Source organism: Suricata suricatta, chromosome 11 (assembly GCF_006229205.1).
Source record: "Suricata suricatta isolate VVHF042 chromosome 11, meerkat_22Aug2017_6uvM2_HiC, whole genome shotgun sequence".
Classification (NCBI taxonomy): domain Eukaryota; kingdom Metazoa; phylum Chordata; class Mammalia; order Carnivora; family Herpestidae; genus Suricata; species Suricata suricatta.
In genome coordinates, this window is record NC_043710.1 from 1,931,296 (window position 1) to 1,933,918 (window position 2,623).

General features: G+C 64.9%; 1 long non-coding RNA gene across 1 annotated transcript; it reads left to right on the forward strand.

Moving 5' to 3' along the window:
• The first annotated feature begins 42 nt into the window (after positions 1–42).
• LOC115306951 lies at positions 43–2,302 on the forward strand. Its single transcript, XR_003915503.1, has 2 exons — positions 43–1,073; positions 1,245–2,302. It is a non-coding gene; the product is annotated as an uncharacterized LOC115306951 (long non-coding RNA).
• The last annotated feature ends 321 nt before the right edge of the window (positions 2,303–2,623 follow it).

A 2,623-nucleotide genomic window follows, 5' to 3' on the forward strand; every position in this document is an offset into this window, starting at 1 on the left:
GCGCCCTCCTCTGCGCGGCGGGGCCCGGCGTCCGGCCAGTTCCGACTCGGCCCCCGGGGGCGCTCACCATAGGGCCTCCAGCGCCAGCTGACGGGGCTTGAACCCGCCGCGGGCGTCTAGTCTCTAGCGAGGCGGGGTCTTCGGCTGCCCCCGCGCGGCCTGCTGTGCCCGGGGCTTGAGTCCCTGGCAGGGGTCCGCGCACCTGGAGCCCTAACACACCTGCTGGCCCTAAAGCCCTCCGAGCGAGAGGGCAGCCTGCGCCGCTCTTTCTGCGAAGGGCGAAGTCTCAGACACCTTGAGGGCCGGCCCTTTAGCGCCTGCCCAGTGAGTGGGAAACGGGAGCCCCTCCGAGGCTATGCCCGTCATGTCATGGACCAGGTGCCCAGTACCTCTCAGGCTTGGCCAGGCCTCGCTAGGGTTGTGCCACAGACGGTCCCAGCGCCCACACCGGCCAGAGGCTGTTGTCCTGGCTGGGGGTATTGAATAGGGCACTAGAGCCTCCTCCCCTGGGGTGGGCCTGGCCCTGCCTAAGACCAGGGCCTTGACTGGGTACCCTGTCCTCTGGGCCAGCTTTATCCGCCCACCACACAGGGAACCCCTCATTGTGCCAGTAACTGCCCAGCGCCCCCTCATTGTGCCAGTAACTGCCGTTGGTTGCTGGGGAAGGGCGGCCCTGAGAGTGCGGGGTCCCGCGAGCCAGAGGGTCCTGCTACAGCCGTCAGGGAGGAGGCCTGCCAGGGCCGGCCCCGCTCCCCACACGCCGCCCAGCCTCAGTACAGCCCCAGGCCCTCCCCAGCCCCTCATCCCAGCGGCGCAAGGCCAGGGGGCACCATTGCTTGAAGCTGCTTCCCCTGACGCCCGAGCCCTTTGGGGGCTGGGAGCCCAGGAAATGCCTCCAGACCTGTCCACGAGATAAGAGCGGCCCTGGGCTGGGGGTGGGGAGGGTCAGGCACCTGCCGGAGGATCTGGCTGGGCCCTGAGCTGTCAACCCCCGTCCCCGGTGAGCCTGTGAGCCCCGAGAGAGAAGTAAGGCTGACCCAGCCTCAATCTGACGGCCTGCCCCCCGGAGTCAGGTGGGCTCCGGGATGCCCCGGGGATGGGATGCTGTGGTAATGGGTCTCCGGGAGGCCAAGTTTGAAGGGAGGGCATCAGTGCAGGGTGAGGGACAGGGCAAGGTGCCGGACCCTTGAGAGAGGGACCGAAAGCAGTGACTCATGCTTGGTTTTATTCTGTTCTGTACACAGCATTCCAAAGTCGCCACGGCCGCAGATGCTAGTGTTTATCTTCAGGAAAATACAATGAAGCTGATGGAGGTTTCCGAAGCTCTGTGCGCCCCTTCCCCGGGTCGTCACCTGGCCTGCGGTTACTGTGCCCACGGCGGGCAGTGACCACAAAATGTGGAACCAGGCGGTCCCCAGGATATCCCGCAAGGTCCCGAGGCCGTGGCCCCAGCTGTCCTGGAGGGCTGGCTGGGGGAGTCACCCGCCCCCAGCCTCACTCTGGACGCTCCGCTGGCCTGAGCCCTCCTCCCTAGCAGAGACTGCCCAGTGCTGTGAACACCTGTCCACCCTCGGCCCCCTAAGGGCAGGGGACCTAGTCGGTGCTTGGTAAGCGTGCGCTGGCCAGGGCTGGGGTGGGCTTGGAGGGCCCACCCTGACACCTCCATGGGGGCCAGTGAGTTCAGACAGTTGGGTCCCAGCACTCCCCGCCCCAGTGACAAGGCTAACGACATGTGACATGTCCCGCCTCCGAGCGCTGGGAGTGGCAGTCCCACACAGCTCATGTCACTTGGTACGGCAGTAGTGGCTACCCTTAGCTGGCGCCAAGGGCTGCCTGATGGTTTTGTGCAGCCCCTTGGTGGGCCTCACCTGTTGTGGGGATGGAGCTCACGCACCTCGGGGAGGAGGCGGAGTCGGACTGGCCCTCCTCCAGCTGCCTGCCTTTCTCTTTGCTTCCCTTCCCGGCTCCCTGCCCTTCCTTCTATTTCTCCAAAGGCCATGGGGACATCTCCCCTCTTGGCTTTGTTAGGGCAGGGAGCTGACCGTTTCTGAGTCCGTGAGTCTGAATTTGGTCAAGGGTGGTGCCCATTGGCTCACTGGCCTGCCAGTCCCAAGAGCGGCTGGGGCTCCTCCCCCCAGCCAGGGACAGACCTTGGGGAGGACAGCGGGGGGCGGGGCTGGGAGTCAGAGAAGGCCCCTCGTCCTCCACCCCGAGGGGCCCTGAGGCTTGCAAACATCTGCCTGAGTACAATAACCGAGCTCTACTTTTGTAATTAAAAATATATCCGAAGAGAAAAAGGAAACGAAAGGAATGATGCTTGTACTCTGGGTTGCTCCAGATAACAGAAGCCGAGAGGGGGTGCCAGCCCCTGGGGACCAGCAAGGACGGGCTCCCGGGGTGCTCCAGCACCCCCAAATCCTGCAGGCGTGGGAGTGGGGGAGCCCCGGGCAGCGTGCGGGGGCATCTCCGGTGTGCACCTCTGCCTTCTTACCCCTTCTAGCCCTGTGCGTTTCTTCTTCCTCTGAATGAACGGAGCCAGGACCATGTCCCCAGCCCCTCTGCAGCTGGAGGGGGTCAGGGGGAGTCGCCAGCTCAGGCCACAGACAGGAGCAGAAATGCCCTG